General features: G+C 42.1%; 1 protein-coding gene across 2 annotated transcripts in view; it reads right to left on the bottom strand.

Moving 5' to 3' along the window:
• Positions 1-18,367, bottom strand: part of CRACR2A (calcium release activated channel regulator 2A) — a 175,621-nt gene that overhangs the window by 130,982 nt on the left and 26,272 nt on the right. The window lies entirely within an intron of this gene.

Raw genomic sequence — 18,367 nt, 5'->3', positions numbered from 1 at the left:
AGCACACTCCCCCTTTCCACCCCGGGTTTCCTGTGTCCATTCAACCAGTTCCTGTCCCTTCCTGCCTTCTCATCCTGCCTCCAGACAGGGGCTGCCCATTTGGTCTTATGTATCTGATTGAACTAAAAAGCACACTCTTCATGAGTATTATTTTATGTTTGATAGTCCAGTCTAATCTTTGTCTGAAGAGTTGGCCTCAGGAATGGTTTTAGTTCTGGGTTAACAGAACGTCCGGGGGGCAGTCTGCACTATTGGTGGTCACCCTTGAAGATAGAGATGCACAATTATGGCCAGAAACACTGCCCTACCTAAGAAAGAAATGTAGAATGACTTGAAGTCATTAAGGCTTTCATTCTTCTTGAATCAACAATCAATGCCCACAGAAACAGCAGTCAAGAAATCAAATGACATATCTCATTGGGCATATCTCCAAAAGACCTCTTTAAAGTGTTAGAAAGCAAAGATGTCACTTTGACGATTCAGGTGCGCCTGACCCAAGTCATGGTATTTTCTTTTTTTTTTAACATATATCCCCTAATACAGTTTTATTATTTTTTAAAACTTTTTTTATTGTACTTTAGATGAAGGTTTACAGAACAAATAGTTTCTCATTAAACAGTCAGTACACATATTGTTTTATGACATTGGTTAACAACCCCACAACATGCCAACACTCTCCTTTCTCGAACTTGGAGGACCTTTTTTTTGGTGAAAATATGCATAGCCAAAGTTACACCATTTCAAAAGTTTCTACATGTACAATTCAGTGACGTGGATTACATTCTTCCAGTTGTGCTGCTATTCTCACTATCCTTTTCCAAATTATTCCGTCACCATTATCTTCAACTCACTGCATCATAGGCTTCCCATCAAACCTTTTGATTTGCTGTTGTCGATTTGATCTCACATAGATAATTCTTTTTTTTTTTTTTTTGTACCTTAGATGAAGGTTTGCAGAGCAAACAGTTTTTCATTAAACAGTTAGTACATATATTGCCCTATGACTATGGTTAACAACCCCATGACATGTCAACACTGTCCTTTCTCAACCTTGGGTTCCCTATCACCAGCTTTCCTGTCTCCTTTTGCCTTCTAGTCCTTGTCTCTGGACTGTTGTGCCTCATTAGTCCCCTTTTGTTTTATGAGGCTGTCCAACCCCCGGCTGAAAGGTGAACTTTGGGAGGGAGTTCACCACTGAGCTAAAAGGGTGTCCTGGGGCCATACTCTCAGGGTTTCTCCAGTCTGTCAGGCCAGTAAATCTGGTCTTTTTTTTGTGAGTTAGAATTTTGTTCTACATCCTATTCCAGCTCTGTCCAGGACCCTCTATTGTGTTCCCGGTCAGAGCAGTCAGTGGTGGTAGCCAGGCATCATCTAGCTGTACTGGACTCAGTCTGGTGAAGGCCGTGGTAGCTGTGGTCCATTAGTCCTTTGGACTAATCTTTTCCTTGTATCCTGTTCTCTTCATTCTCCCTTGCTCCCGAAGGGGTGAGACCAGTGGACTATCTTAGATGGCTGCTCACAGGCTTTTAAGACCCCAGACGCTACTCCCCAAGGTAGAATTAGAACATTGTCTTTATAAACTGTGTTATGCCAATTGAGCTAGATGTTCCCTGAGACCATGGTCCCCACAGCCCTCTGGCCAGCAATTCAGTCCCTCAGGGAGTTTAGAAGTGTCTATGGAGCTTCCATGACCTTTCCTTGTACAAGTTGTGCTGGCTTCCCCCGTATTGTGTACTGTCTTACCCTTCACCAAAGTTACCACTTATCTATTGTCTATTTAGTCTCACCCCTCCCATCCCTCGTAACCAACAAAGATTGTTTCTTTTTGATCATGGTATTTTCAATTGCCTTATATGCATGCGAAAGCTGGATAATGAACAAGGAAGACCGAAGAAGAATTGATGCATTTGAATTACAGTGTTGGTGAAGAATATTGAATATACCATGTACTGTCAGAAGAACAAACAAATCTCTCTTGGAGGAAGTACAGCCAGAATGCTCCTTAGAAGCAAGCATGGCGAGACTTTGTCTAACCTACTTTGGACATGTTATTGAGAGGGAGTGACCCCTGGAGGACATCATGTTTGGTAAAGTAGAGGGTAAGTGAAAAAGAGGGAGACCTTCAGCAAGATGGATTGACACAGTGGCTACAACAATGGGCTCAAACATAGCAACAATTGTGAGGATGGCACAGGACCAGGCAACATTTTGTTCTGTTACACATAAGTTGCTATGAGTCAGAGACAACTCGATGGCACCTAACAACAACAATAATAATGGGCCCCTCTAGGAGAGCAAGTTCAAGGGGCTGGAGGAGGAACAGGCTTTGGGACGGGGAGAGAATAGGCTTCCTTGCCTAGGGTAGTTTGAAGTGTTAAGATTGAACCAGAGAAAACTTTGCAGAATACTTTGGCCATATGCTAAGTAGCATGATTTGAGAGCATGCTTGAAATTACAAGAAGTAACAGTAGTGATAGCAAAAGGGATTGGGGTTAAATACGATGCTTTATGCTAAGGTCAAAGTCCAAACCATAGCCAGAGCTGGCAGACCAGACATATATAACCAATGATCCTGGCCGCTGTGCAGCTCACCTGCACAATTCACCCAAGGCAAATATTCATCAGGTGCTTCCTATTCCATTTGAGGTAATAGAGCACTCAGGTGTTCATTCATTCATCCATCCATTTACTCATTCAGTGAGTATTTACTGAGCATCTACTATGTGCAGGCACTGTTTTAGGTGACCAAGTGGCAGCACTGGGCAAAACTGGCAAGGTTTTTGTCCTTTTGGAGTTTATATTCCAGACAATAAATGCATAAATCCAGTAAGTACTTTAGATAGTGAAAGTGCTAGAAGGAGATAACCCCCTCCCTAAGCCACCTCTAGGGGCTCCCCACTGGCGTTACTGCCAAGGATGCTGGAAGCAGCCACAGTGGGGAGGTTCCACTCCCTCATGGTATCCCCAGCACTGGCCTTCAGCAAGCCAGTGGTGGGAGAACCTGACAGTAATGTTGCTCTGTCCCGCACACAGCTGCTGAGGCCTGGGAAACTTAGGTCACACATGTTTAGAAAAAAATTAAATTCCTCAAGATTATACAGAAGATGTTAATAGTGTTATTTCTGGGTGGTAATCTTAGAGATGATTTTTTTTTAATTTTTATTGCGTTTTAGGTGAAAGTTTACAGCACAAATTAATTTCTCATTCAAAATTTATACGTAAATTGTTTTGTGACATTGGTTGCAATCCCTGCAATGTGTCAGCACTCTCCCCCTTTCCCTTTCCACCCTGGGTTTTCTGAGTCCATTTGTCCAGCTTTCCTGTCCCTTCCTGCCTTCGTGCCTTTGCTTTTGGGCAGGTGTTGCCCATTTGGTCTTGTATATTTGATTGAACTAGGAAGCATGTTCCTCACATGTGTTATTGTTTGTTTTACAGGCCTGTCTAATCTTTGGCTGAAAGGTGGACTTCGGCAGTGGCTTCAGTTCTGAATTAGCAGGGTGTCTAGGGGCCGTAGTCTTGGGAGTTCCTCCAGTCTCTGTCAGATCAGTAACTCTTTGTGTGTGTGTGTGTGTGAATTTGAATTTTGTTCTACATTTTTCTCCTGCTCTGTCCGGGACCCTCTATTGTGACCCCTATCAGAGCAGTCGGTGGTTATAGCCAGGCACCATCGAGTTTTTCTGGGGTCAGGCTGATGGAGGCTGTGGTTCATGTGGTCCATTAGTCCTTTGGATTAATATCTTCCTTGTGTCTTTGGTTTTCTTTATTCTCCTTTGCTCTGAAGGGGATGGGACCAATAGCTGTATCTTAGATGGCTACTCGCAAGCTTTTCTTTCTTTCTTTCTTTCTTTTTTTTTTTGTGTGTGTAAAGTTCTTGCACAAGACTTAAAGATGATTTTTATTTTCCTCTGAATTCTCTAATATTTTTGTTATATTACGATGTATTACTTTTGCATTAAGGGAAAAAACAGTTCATTTGTTTTTTTAAATGAGAAGAGTGGTCTAGCTAAGTCAAATTAATAAGAAACACATTAGGACAGATAGGCAGGGACCAGATCTTAGGGCAATGAATAACATCTTACCAAGCCACTTTATAATTTACAAAGCAATTGCACAAAAATATCTCCTTTAACGCTCATGAGACTTTCTCAAGACTCCATAGAAAATAAAGCTTTGTGCAGGAAAACACTTGACCCTCACTCAGGTCCCTGACTTCCAGGCCAATGTGTTTTCCATTATTCCATACGCCCTTCTGTAGCTGACTTCATTTCTCTTTACAGTTGAGGCCTTCAGAAAGCCTCTCAGCGCCCCAGGTCCTAACTCTTTCTTCTCCCCAACCTTGCCCTCTCCTATGACCAACACATTCATATATGCATCTATTGAACTTGTCTTTGCTGAGCCCTTCCCACATTCTAGACATTGTGCTGGGTGCGCAGGATACAGCTGAGAACCAAATAGGTCTCCCAGTGGGGAGACAGGCTTTAACACATAAATGAATATATGATACAAATTGTGATAGCTGCAATGAAAGGAAAGGAAAGGGTATTATGTAAGTGACTGGCATCAGAGGGAGCCGATTTATATTGGGGCACTAGCCCCTCCTCCATATTGTCACTGAGCACTGAAGGTAAGTCAGGCAGATATCCTAGACGGAGACTGAGATTACAAAAAACCAGGCTGATCTTCAAAGGACGTATAGTCTGGATGGAGAGATAGTACACAAAACCAAACGAAAAGCTAATTAAGTACATCATGTACCTTACAATAATGAAATGCCCCCTCAAAGCCTCTCTGGAACACGGTGGAGTTTACCAACCAGGTCACCAGAAATGTCACAAATCAATGCAGTGTTGTTACCGGGAGAGGTCACAGAAGGTTGGAAATGGGAAAGAAAGGGCACACCCATACAGAAAATATGCAGCTAACAATAGGAGACAGGGACACTTCAGTGTCTCGGTGAGTGCCATACATATTCAATACTACTGGACATTAGAGGAAGTCTCTGGGAGGTGCAAATGGTTAGCACATTTGGCTGCTAACCAAAAGGTGGAAGGGTACGAGCCCACCCAGAGGTGCCTTGGAATAAAGGTCTGGTGATCTACTTCTGAAAAATCAGTCATTGACAGTCCTACGAAGCACAGTTCTACTTTGACACACATGGGGTCACCACGAGTTGGGGTTTACTCAGCAGCAATTGGTTGGACATTAGAGGCAGCAGAGGGCTAAAGTAGGGGCTGAAATGGTCAGGAAAGGCTTCACTGGAGGAGATGAGACTTAACGTGAGCCTCATAGAGTGAATGACATTTGGATGTTCTTCAAGGTAATCCCATTTAGGAAGGTCACAAAGAATGTCCAGAAAACATGTAGCACAGTCTGGAGCCCTTTCTCTTCTGAGATTGGTGGCAGGCTTCCTGGCCTCTCACCTGTCCTGGGACTGAGCAAGAGGCCTGGGACCCTCCATCAAGTTTGTGGGCTCCTATCTCTCTAACTATGCTGTGAACAACCAGCAGCGCTGCTGGCCAGCCAAGGCTGAACATAAAAACCAATTTCAGCACTGGGTAAGCTAGCCAGTGCTGAAAACATCTGGCTAATTAGCTTGCCTGTACTTTGGGTTTTTACTGCAATAGATCCATAAATGATGCTCAGAAACTTCCAGGTGCTGGGACATGTTGGGGACGGATAATTCACCCCAGGTTATGTCCTTAGTTGCCATTTGATATTATAGGGACCACAGCTGCAAACTGGTCTATGGTGATCTCCCTGTACACGACATTAACTGAAAGGTAACAACAGGCATAACCATCCACAAGGATAGTGAACTTTCATATGGTGCTTTAGAATCAACAAAGACTTTTGTAATCTACACATATCACTTACGACTTAATATCTTATTTGTAACACACATATGTACATTATTATATGACTTTCAAACATCGTGCTATCTCATTTGCAATAAGATACTGGCCAACAGCTGGTGAAGGGCTGGGTCTGGGGATGCTGGATGCCTTACATATACCTCTCCATGTGCCATTAGTCATCCTCAATGATACCTTCATCTCCAGAACATTTTAACTTAGCAGTGTGGCCTTGTGAATGGATGAAGAGAGCCTTGGTCCGAGGCTCAGGAAATTTGTATTCAGTTCCTGTGTGACTCTGGACGGACCTCATTCTGTTTTAAGAACACAAGGCTTTGGCTTTAGACAGCTGTGGGTTCAAGTCCCAGGTCTGCCCTTTACCACTTTTGTGACCCTCAGCAAGTCACTTAACCTCTCTGAGCCTGTTTCCCCCTCTGTTAAACATCAATAATAATAATATCTGTCTTGTAAGGTTGTTGGGAGGATTATAAAATATAGAGCATACGAAGCACTTAGCATAGGGTCTGGCCCATATTTAGGGCTCACTAGGTGCTAATTCCACTATCCATCTGTCATTTGTCTACTGTGGTGGTTTTTGTGTTGCTATGATGTTGGAGGAGTCCCTGGGTGGCGTGAACGGTTAAGCACTCAACCACTAGCCAAAATGTTGACAGTTTGAATTCACCCAGAGGCATCTGGAAAGGCAGGCCTGGGAATCTGCTTCTGAAAAGTCACAACCTTGAAAACCCTATGGAGCAGTTCTACTCTGCAGATATGGGGTCATCATGAGCTGGAATCAGCTCGAGGGCAGCTAACGACAACAACATGATACTAGAAGCTATGCCATCGGTATTTTCAAATATCAGCAGGGTCACCCGTGGTGAACAGGTTTCAGTGGAGCTTCCAAACTAAAACAGACCAGGAAGAAAGCCCTGGCAATCTATTTCTGAAAATAAGTCAATGAAAATATTATGGATCGCAACAGAATATTGCCCAATACAGTGCTGGAAGATGAGCAAACATACCAACAACCGTGAAGACAGCGCATGACCAGGCAATGTTTCATTCTGTTATACATAAGGCCACCATGAGTTGGAGCTGACAAAAAGGTGGCTAATAACAAGTGCTAATTATTATTATTATTACTATTATTGTTACAGATCGGACGTTTTGTGGTGTCATCTCCTTGCCTGAACCCACAGACTAGGTCAGACTGTGTGGTATGGCCATTCTTCTTCATTAGGCATGAAATCAGCGTGCTCCATCGAGGTGAGACTGAGCGCCCTGGGAGAAGGCACCTGTGTCCAGGCAGGCAACAGCCTCCTTCAGGCAGCAGGGCCTGCCTGCAACCAGGCACTTCCCTCAGCTTTCATCACTGGGCAGCTGGCAGAGTCTTGCTCCTAAGCCCTAGAACTTCGCTGTCCAGTACGAACCCCACGAAAATGTTGAGTACTTGAAACGTGTCTAGTGCAAATTAAGATGTGCTGTAAAAGTAACATACACCCCAAATTTCAAAGATCTAGTTCAAAAGAAGGAGTGTAAAATACCTGATTAATAATTTTTTAGATTGATTACATACTGAAATGACCAATTTTGGGTCTGTTGTTGTTGTTGGGTGCTGTTGAGTTGATTTTCGACTCATAGCAACCCCATGTGACAGAGTAGAACTGCCCCACGGGTTATTTCTAGGCTGTAATCTTTGTGGAAGCAGATCTTTCTCCCACAAAGCCTCTGGGTGGGTCCAAACCGCCAACCTTTCCATTAGCAGCTGAGCGCTTAACCACTCCACCATCAGGGTTCCTTTTGGATCTATTAGAATAAATGAAATATATTAGTAAATTAATTTCACCTGTTTCTTTTACTTTTTTTAATGAGGCTACTGGAAAATTTAAAATGATGCCTGTGGCTCACACTGTATTACTATTGCATAGCGCTTGTCCACATACGCTCCATGAAGGCAGGGCCTTTGTCTCTTTGGTTCACTGCTATATCCCCAGCACTTGGAATAACATTTGAATGACTGTGTGAGTGACATCAGAAGAGAGTTTATTAGGAGCTGGAGGTCATGCTTGAGCACGTAGGGACATGTCCCAGGGAAGTTTGGATTAAAAACTTGTCCAAAATCAGCCAGGATCCCAACCAAGCATCCCAAACTTGATCTTTCCACTAAATTCCTTTACCTTCCACAGACAATGTAGAGTTGCAGAAAGAAACTAGATTTGCGAATTTTTTTTTTAAAGCATATTTTCTCACGTTACTACTAATGGCCTAGTAACCTCGAGCAAGTTGCTTGTTCCTTGGACTTTGGGCTCCGTGTCTGCACTGTGTAAAACACCAGGATTCCATCAATTTTATTCCTTTTTAATGGTATATAAGACCAGTTTCTGTGGAGTCAATTCTGACTCATGGCAACTCTGTGTGTGTCAGAGCAGAACTGTGCTCTATAGGATTTTCAGTGGCTGATTTATCAGAAGTAGATTGCTAAGCCTTTCTTCCATGGCACCTCTGGGCAGACTGGAACCTCCAACCTTTCAGTTAGAAGCTGAGAACTGAACTGTTTGTGCCACCCAGGACTCCTAATTGGTGTATAAAAACCAAAAAAACAAACCTATTGCCACTGAGTTGATTCAGACTCACAGTGATCTTATACGACAGAGTAGAACTGCCTCATAGGGTTTCCAAGTCTGAAATCTTCACGGAAGCAGACTGCCACATCCTTCTCCTGTGGAGCAGCTGGTGGGTTTGAACTGCCAACCTTTGAGTTAGCAGCCGAGTGCTTAACCACTGCACCACCCAACCAAACCAAACCCACTGCCATTGAGTCGTTTCCAACTCATAGTGACCCTATAGGATTTCTGAGGTTATAAATCTCTATGGAAGCAGACTGCCACATCTTTCTCCCGAGAAGTGGCTGGTGGTTTCAAACTGCCAACCTTTCGGTTAGCAGTCGATTGCTTTAACCACTGTACCACCAGGGCTCCTTAATTGGTGTATAGAGAGAAGAAATCCCATCCCAGAAGGTAGTCTCAAAGACTGAGCCCTAAATAATTCCTCCCTCTCCTCCTCTTTTTCGTGCTCCAAAAGAGGCTCTCTGACCAAGGTTTCTTTGCATCACCCAAATCAATCATTTGTTTGTTTTAGGGTTCCCTTTGATTTTACTTGGTTTTAGATGCTTTTCATCGGAAGCCAAAGCTTTGCAGATTTTTTCTTTGATCTTGTAATGTAATTCCCCCTGAGATATTTAATTCTAGAAATAGCTTCGGCTATACCACATACCCTTTAAAGACAAAAAGACATCTAAATAACAAATATGCCACCATATTCAAATAAAAATCCCAGGTGGCAAATGGGCTTGCCTCCCTTATATCTGCTTTTACAGTTCTGTTGTTATACATACCAATGAATTTCCTACATTTTGTTCCAAAAATGGAAGGTACTTAACATACCACCAGCCTCTTCTGTTTTCTGCATATGCCTTGAAGGGATCCTGATGCCATGTTAACGTTTTCTCCTGCTTTTACTCCCCGGAACAGTTCTCTTTTGTGCGCTCTGCTTTGTTTTAACCTGTAGCCCTGCTGACTAAATTCCCCTCCTGACCTGGCCCCAGCCTCCCCACGTTGAGCTTTTTGGAAAAGCGCCTGTGTGATTATTCCCACTTCCAACTCCAGCTCACGAGTCTCTTGAATTTTAATCTAAGCAAAGAGTATTTGAGAGCCAAAACTGACTTCTCAGAGAAGAAAATCTCCCCCACTCATCCCTGGGTGAAACGCCAGCATTATTTTTGATCAGAGAGGATAAAGAAAGATTTGCCAGAATCAGCTGTGTCATTCTAAAGCAAGACAACGGGCCTTAGTCATATTATGGGGTAGAGTTGCTTTCCAACACAATCTGATGCAGAACACACTTAATCACTGGCCTGTGGCCAAGCCATTTGTTGAATAATTATGGATTTTTAGTCCCTTCCCCCAGCCACCCAGCACAGTGGCTGACTGGCCAGCTCAAGTAATAGGCACAAGTTTTAAATAAGCAGCAAGCACCAAGACAGCAAATCTCCTTCCTTGAGATCATTAAGTGCTGAATTCCAAAGCCAAAGAAATTCACCTAATTGTTCTAGTCAGCTAGCATTTACAAATTGCCTCCTAATGCAAGATGCTAAATGAATGACATATTGTCCTTGCCCTCAAAGAGCTTACAGTCTAATGGAGATGGGTGCATGTGACAAACTATAAAGTAAGGAAGAATGAAGAAAAGGCAAAAAGACAAGACGTGTATGTATGCATGTATATACTGAGAAAAGACCAGAAGGAAACATACCACAATGTTGATAGTGGTTCTCTCTGTTTAGTAGATTGTCATGGATTGAATTATGTCCACCCAAAAAATGTGTGTCAACTTCGCTAATCCATGATTCCCAGTACTGTGTGATTGCCCACGATTTTGTCATCTGATGTGATTTTCCTAAGTGTTGTAAATCCTACCTCTACGATGTTAATGAGGTGGGATTAGCGGCAGTTATGTTAATGATGCAGGCTCAATCTACAAGACTGAGTCTAAAGCCAATCTCTTTGGAGATATAGAAGAGAGAAGTGAGCAGAGAGAGAGAGGGACCTCATATCACCAAGAAACAAGAGCCAGGAGAATAGCGCATCCTTTGGATTCAGGGTCCCTGCGCTGAGAAGCTCCTAGACTGGGGAAGATTGATGACAAGGACCTTCCCCCAGAGCCAAGCAGAGAGAGAAAGCCTTTCCCTGGAGCTGGCACCCTAGACTGTGACAGACTAACTTTCTCTTTGATAAAGCCATCCACTTGTGGTATTTCTGTTATAGCAGCACTAGATAACTAAGACACGGATTTATGGGTAATTTTAATTAACTTTATTATTTTCTATATTCCCTGATTTTTTTTACAATAGGCATATATCATATAGTAAAATATTTTTCAAAAAAATACAACAAACAATGGAAAATTGATTTGGGTGTAAACTAAGACTTTATGGAAAGTGGGGCATGAATATTGGCACTGGAGGACAGGTAGAATTGGGCAGTGAGCAGATGAGGAGAGGTAATTCCAGGCAAAGGGAACAGCATGAAATGGCCCCCAATGCTTTAGGGAGCGGGAGGGCACTGGAAGAAGTGCAGGATGTATTTGGGAAAATGTGAGTAAGAGAACAGTATACTTGGGCACAAGGATAGGGTGACAGATAGGGCTGGGAGAGCTGGGGGACCTCACATACCATGCCAAGTAGATTAGTTACTTACTCTCTGGGTCCCCATGGCCCTTTCTGTTTGCCACTAACGTATCACTCATCACACTGCATTATGCATGCATGTCTATCCTCCACTAAATTTTTAGCTCCCTGAGGTCAGTGATCATGGCTCACTCATTCTGTAACCATAGTACCCAGTACAATGACTAGCACATAACAGGAGTCAATAAATGCTTTCCGAATGAATTGAATTCAAAGGGATTTATTCCTTATTTTGTAGGTAATAAGGAGTCATCATCAGTTCCAGGACCTAACATACTTTAGGCAATTAATATGTGCCAGACACTATGCTAGGTGCATAACTATTGTTGTTGTTAGCTGCCTTCAAGTTGCCCCCAACTCACGGTGATGCCATGCACAACAGAACAAAATACTGCCCAGTCCTGTGCCATCCCCATGATCAGTTGCAGATTGAACCATTGTGATCCATACTGTTTTCACTTGCTGATTTTCAAAAGCAGATGGCCAGAACTTTCTTCCTAGTCTGTCTTAGTGTGGAGGCTCCACTGAAACCGATTCAGCATCATAGCAACACACAAGCCTCCAGTGACAGATAGGTGGTAGCTGTGCATGAGGTGCATTGACTGGCCTACATGGAAGAGGAGAATTCTACCACTAAACTACCAATGCCTCCGGTGCATAACCACATTGTCTTAATTGATTCTAACTACAACCTCGGGTGATACTGTCCACCCTCATTGACACATGAGGTTTAGAAAGGTTAAGTAACCTGCTTAAGGTCATGTAGCCAGTTATCAAGAAGCCAGGGCAGTGTGAAGACGTTGTTGAAGCTGGAGTCAAACAGAATGATATTAAACAATCAGAGGCTGTGGGCTAGACTAGGACAGTCAGAGAATGGATGTGAGAACACAGCTGTGTCCTGGAGAGAGTGTGTGGAGGCAGTGCTGATAACTGAGTGGACTAGTTCCTTAGATACTTCATCAAGCATGTTTATTATTTCTGATGTCAAAATAGGGACAATAGCACCAACAGGGATTCACCCTTTACTTTAACTAGCTCCCTCCTATTAGAAATAAAGAATCCCTGGGCAGTGCAAACCATTAACGTACTCTGCGGCTAACTGAAAGGTTGGAGATTGGAGTCCATCCAGAGGTGCCTTGAAAGAATTGGCAATATACTTCTGAAAAATCAGTCGTTGAGAACCCTGTGAAGCAGAGTTCTACTCTGGCACTCATGGGGTCACCATGAATTGGAATCAACTCAATAGCAATGGGCATCAGAAGTCTAACTTGTGGAAAGAGTCCCTCCCAAGGTTGCAAACAATTCCCTCCCATTCTCCTATTCTGTGATTTTTTTTTTTTTTTTAAACATTCCTAGACCTGGCCACTTTCATAAAATAGTTGATTAAACTGACCCTGATGCAGGCAAATCAATTTTCCCAGACCAGACAAAAACAGAAATGGGAGTTAGAAGTGGTCTCTAATCTCATTCTCAGTCACTGACTAACTAGGTAACCTTGATTAACTTCCTTCTCCTCTCTGGGCCTCAGTTTCCTCATCTGTAAACTGAGGGGGCTGGACAACATGATCTTTAAGATCCCCCAGAACTAGGTTTGCTATGATAATTAAATAACTACTTGTGTAACTAGCTGATATCTGTTTCCCCTGTTGGACTGTAAGATCCCTGAGGCCAGGGATTGTCTGTCCTGTTCCTAGTCATATTCCTGATGCTTTACTAGTGCCTGGCATGAAAAACACTCAATGTCTGTTGAACAGACAGATGGCTGGACTCTGGCATGCCTGGTATTGGTTGGAACCATCATGGTGGGATTTCTCTAATGATGCTTACTCTCTGGAGCTCACTCTTTCACCCCACGGTTCAGGGGCTGAGTTAGTGTCAGATGTACCCACTCCTACACCAACCCTGAGAAAATCACTCAGGTTTTCCTGCAAATAGGATGTACTCAACAACAGAGGTTTTGAAAATGTTTGTGTGTTTTCATCCAGAGTAGTCTACTGCTGGTAGAAACATTTTCACTGGTCCTTTGCTTTAGGTCAGAGTAGGCCTAAGTAGAGAGTAGATAAATGCTAAGGTGAGACAGATCAACGCCAGCAATGGTCCTCCATCCCTGCTCCCTAACCTTGGTGCTACATCCACCTTAAGATGCCAGGGTCTTCTCCTTCACAGTCCATAGTGGATAGGAATGTGTGCCAGGGATCCTGGAGGTAGGAGGATGCCCTGAATGACCTCTGCCAGCACCTCCTATTCAGGGTATTCTAAGGCTACTCCTTGAGGCCAAAGGCTCCATTCTGACCTGTGGCCAGCATTTTGCAGCCTCTCCCTCAACAATAAAACAGTAGCCACTGATCCACTGGTGTCAGATGGTCGTGTCCATGGAAGGAAGAGACCCTCTTAGACCTTTAGACATCTGTTCACAGAAAATAAAATGGAAGAGTTCCTATGCCTTCTTCATTTCTAAGACAATAGGTAATATTAAATCCCCAACACAGCTGAAGACTAAGAATAACCATGGGTTAGTTGCTCCCCTCTGTTTCTTCTTTCCTCTCCATCCAATCCAGGCCCCACACTCCACCCTCAGCTCAGTGCATTGCAGTTCCTAGATGTTTCTTGCCAGGCAGCATTTAATTGCTTCTCCTCCTCCCTGAAGGCAATATCATACACGGGGTGACCTCTCTGCTCCCACACTATTGGTCCTTTCTGAATTAGCTGTTCAAAACAATGCCTGGGAAATGCACACATCAGATCCTATAACGTGATTAGTGAGTTCTTGTACAAGCGCCCTCACACCATCTCAGCTCCTGCTGAGCCAGCAAGGAAAATCTGGGAGGGCTCTGCTTTCATGGGCTCTGTAAATGAATGTTTCACTTGCTTAAGTTTGCAGAAAGTAGGGCATGGATCTGTGCTCATCTAGCAGTGCTGCCTGAAATGCTTCCAGAAGATAACTGGCTGGTTATTAACCAAGTGCAGTTGGCGTTGTGTGTGCTTTGATGCTGGCTGCTCACATTCCAACTCGGTGGTCTGAGGATGGGATAGTTCATCAGAAGTGATATGACTTAGTTTAGGGATCTGTATAGGGTCACTATGAGTCAGAATTGACTCAACAGCAATGGGTTTTTCCGTTTAGAAGGGATTAACTTCCAAGACATTGTCAAATCCACCCAATAATGTCAGCAATATCACCCAGACCTTCTGGGCTAGGAAGCAAATGCCTTGGCTCACACTCATGAAGCCGCCGTGGTGTAGGGAGAGGTAAAGAGCAGAATGGATATGTTACTGATGGTAGTTGCCATTGAGTTGATTCCAACTCATGGCCACTCTGTGTGTGCAGAGTAGACCTGCTCCATATGGTTTTCAAGGCTATGACCTTCAGATCACCAGGCTTGTCTTCTGCGGTGCCTCCGAGTAGGTTAGAACTGCTAACCTTTTGGCTAATAGTCAAATGCTTAACCGTTGGCACCACCCAAGGACTCCCTAGAATGGATATAGTGACCAGATATACAATTCAGAAACAGAATGCCAAGTGCTAAGACATGCAAGCTTGGGCTAGGCAGGCCTCGCTAAAATATCATCATGTCATCCTTCAATGGGTCCCACTGCTTGTGGAATTAAGTGCAAACTCTCTTCCCCGGCTTCTTGGGCTTTCTGTGGTCCAAGGAGGTGAAGAAAAAGCTAGTCATTGAAATATGACAGAACTGATGGAGAGGAAGGAATCCACACCCAGGAATTCCTCTGGTGGGATCTCTACAGAATTAGTTTCCACTCTTCTTGGAAAGTCACACTCTATTTAGCCTTGCTTCCTATTTTACCCCAGGCCATGCCTTCCTGCTTTCATTCATTTGGCTCCCACACCTGAAAAACTTTCCCATATTCCTTCCATCTCACTAAATCTTACCCATCCAGTAGGCAGTGATTCTCAGCCCTCACACTGCATCAGAATCATCTAGGGAGGTTTTCAAACACTCCAAATGTCCAGATCTCACTGCAGAGAATCAGTTTTAGATAATCCTGGGTGGGGCCAAGTCATGATTTTTTGTTGTTGTTGTTGTTGTAGTTTAAATGAAGTTTACATTTCAAGTTAGTCTCCCATACAAATATTTATACATACATTGTTATGTGACCCTAATTGCTCTCCCCTTACTGTGATAGCACACTCCTCCTTTCCACCCCTGATTTCCCGATTTCACAGCTTCATCTTTGTTCGTTATTGTTGCAAAGTTGGTGAAGTCTTTTGATGAGCATAAGTATTTGATTTTTAGGAGCTCCCAGTTACCTATTTTCTCTTCTGGTGTTTGTGCATTGTTACTTATGGTTTGTATTGTGTTTATGCCATGTATTAGGGCTTCTAGCATTGTCCCTATTTTTTCTTCCATGATCTTCATCATTTCAGATTTTATATTTAGGTCTTTGATCCATTTTGAGTTAGTTTTTGTGCATGGTGTGAGGTATGGGTCTTGCTTCAGCTTTTTTCAGATGGATATCCAGTTCTGCCAGCACCATTTGTTAAAGAGACTGTCTTTTCCCCAATTAACAGACTTTGGGCCTTTGTCAAATATCAGCTGCTCATAGGTGGATGAATTTATGTCTGGATTCTCAATTCTGCTTCATTGGTCTATGTATCTGTTGTACCAGTACCAGGCTGTTTTGACTATCGTGGCGGTATAATAGGTTCTAAAATTAGGTACTGTGAGGCCTCCCACTTTGTTCTTTTTCTTGAGTAATGCTTTACTTATTCGGGGCCTCTTCCCTTTCCCTGTGAAGTTGGTGATTTGTTTCTCCATCTCTTTAAAAAACGCCATTGGAATTTGGATTGGGATTACATTGTATCTGTAGATCTCTTTGGGTAAAATTGACATTTTCACAATGTTGAGTCTTCTGTCCATGAGCAAGGTATGGTTTTCCACTTATGCAGGTCTCTTTTGGTTTCTTGCAGTACTGTCTTGTAGTTTTCATTGTATAGGTGTTTTACGTCTCTGGTTAGATGTATTCCTAAGTATTTTATCTTCTTGTGGCTATTGTTAATGGTACTGATTTGGTGATTTCCTCTTTGAGGTTGTCTTTGTTGGTGTAAAGGAATCTGACTGATTTTTGTATGTTTATCTTGTATCCTGAAACTTTGCTGAAATCTTCTATTGATTCCAGTAGTTTTCTTGTGGATTCTTTGGGGTTTTCTGTGTATAAGATATAAGATCATATCATCTGCAAATAGAGATAGTTTTACTTCTTCCTTACCAATTTGGATGTGCTTTTTTTCTTTTTCTAGCCTAATTGCTCTGGCAAGAACCTCCAGCACAATGTTGAATAAGAGTGGTGATAAAGAGCATCCTTGTCTGGTTCCCATTCTCAAGGGGAATGCTTTCAAAGCCTCTCCATTGAGGATGATGTTGGCTGTTGGCTTTGTATAAACAGCCTTAATTATATTGAGGAATTTCCCTTCTATTCCTATTTTGTTGAGTGTTTTTATCATGAATGCGTGTTGGACTTTGTCAAATGTCTTTTCTGCATTGATTGATAAGATCATGTGGTTCTTGTCTTTTGTTTTGTTTATGTGATGGATTACATTGGTTGTTTTCCTAATGTTGAACCATCCCTGCATACCTGGTATAAATCCCACTTGATCATGGTGAATTATTTTTTTAATACGTTGTTGAATTCTATTGGCTAGAATTTTGTTGAGGATTTTTGTGTCAATGTTCATGAAGGACATTGGTCTGTAATTTTCATTTTTTGTGGTGTCTTTACTTAATTTTGGTGTCAGGGTTATGCTGGCTTCATAGAATGAGTTTGGGAGTATTTCATCATTTTCTATGCTCTGAAATACCTTTAGTAGTAGTGGTGTTAACTCTTTTCTGAAAGTTTTGTAGAATTCTCCAGTGAAACCATCAGTGCCAGGGCTTTTTTTTGTTGGGATTTTTTTTTTAAATTATCTTTTCAATCTCTTCTTTTGTTATAGGTTTATGTAATTATTCTACCACTGTTTATGTTAGTTTAGGTAGGTAGTATGTTTCTGGAAATTTGTCCAATTCTTCTATGTTTTCAAATTTGTTAGAGAACAATTTTTCATAGTATTCTGTTATGATTCTTTTAATTTCAGTTGTGTCTGTTGTGATATCACCCATCTCATTTCTTATACAGGTTATTTGTTTCGTCTCCTGTTTTTCTTTTGTCAGTGTGGCCAATGGTTTATCAATTTTGTTGATCTTTTCAAAGAACCAGCTTTGGGTCTTGTTAACTTTTCCAATTGTTTTTCTATTCTCTATTTCATTTCATTCTGCTCTAATTCTTATTATTTCCTTTCTTCTTGCATCTGAGGGCTACTTTTGCTGCTCTCTTTCTACTTGTTTCAGTTGTATGTTTAACATTTTGATTGTGGCCCTTTCTTCTTTTTGGATGTGTGCATTTATTGCTATGAGCTGACCTCTGAGCACTGCGTTTGCTGTGTCCCAAAGGTTCTGGTAGGATGTGTTTTCATTCTTGTTTGATTCTATGAATTTCTTTATTCCATCGTTAGTTTCTTCTATAACCCAGTAGTTTTTGAACAATGTTTTGTTCAGTTTCCATGTGTTTGTTTTTTTTTTTCCTTGCTTTTTCTGTTGTTGATTTCTACTTCTATGGCTTTATGGTCAGGAAAGATGCTTTGTAATATTTCGATGCTTTGGATTTTGTTAAGGCTTGATTTATGGCCTAATATGTGGTCTATTCTGGAGAATGTTCCATGTGCATTGGAAAAGAAATTATACTTTGCTGCTGTTGGGTAGAGTGTTCAGTATATGTCTATGAGATCAAGTTGGTTGATAGTAGCATTTAGATCTTCTGTCTTTGTTGAGCTTCTTTCTGAGCGTTCCGTCATTCACTGAAAGTGGTGTGTTGAAGTCTCCTGCTACTACTGTGGAGCTGCCTATCTCTCTTTTCAGTGCTGTTAGTTTCTTTTATGTATTTTGGAGCCCTGTTGTCAGGTGTGTAAATGTTTATTGTAGTTATGTCCTTCTGGTGTATTGACCCTTTAATCATTATATAGTGTCCTTCCTTATCCTTTGTGGTGGATTTTACTTTAAAGACTATTTTGTCAGAGATTAATATTGACACTCCTGCTCTTTTTTGAGTGTTGTTTGCTTGATATATATTTTTTCCATCCTTTGAGTTTTAGTTTGTTTGTGTCTTTAAGTCTAAGGTGTGTCTCTTGTAGGCAGTATATAGACAGATTGTGTTTTTTATCTCATCTGCCACTCTCCGTCTCTTTATTGGTGCATTTAGTCCATTTACATTCAGC

Source organism: Trichechus manatus, unplaced genomic scaffold (assembly GCF_000243295.1).
Source record: "Trichechus manatus latirostris isolate Lorelei unplaced genomic scaffold, TriManLat1.0 scaffold00081, whole genome shotgun sequence".
Lineage (NCBI taxonomy): Eukaryota > Metazoa > Chordata > Mammalia > Sirenia > Trichechidae > Trichechus > Trichechus manatus.
Note: the sequence above shows the minus strand (reverse complement) of the source record. Positions and strands in the feature narration are given on the sequence as shown.